Here is a 318-nt window from a genome sequence, read left to right on the forward strand (position 1 = left end):
TATCCATTTTTGAAAAAGCATGTGTATGTACAGGTAGTTATGATTGTGACTCACATCTTCCTTTGGTTTTACGTCCAAAAAAGGCTTAAACGCCCTTTTTGGACTTCTTTTCCTTCCCATCCAATTTTCTTAAAAATGGCATTAAGTTGTAGGCAATTGTCTTAGTTTTCTTGTGTAAAATATTCAACTTATTTGGACTTCTAGAACTCCAGATATGGCTAAAATATTGAACAGTGCTTAGGCTGGAGGACTGATTCGGGCTTCTTTGTTCTTGCTATAATTTGGACTTGAAAATGACCTTTTTAGATCTTGGGCTCC

Source organism: Populus euphratica, unplaced genomic scaffold, assembly GCF_000495115.2.
Source record: "Populus euphratica unplaced genomic scaffold, PopEup_1.0 scaffold167.1, whole genome shotgun sequence".
Lineage (NCBI taxonomy): Eukaryota > Viridiplantae > Streptophyta > Magnoliopsida > Malpighiales > Salicaceae > Populus > Populus euphratica.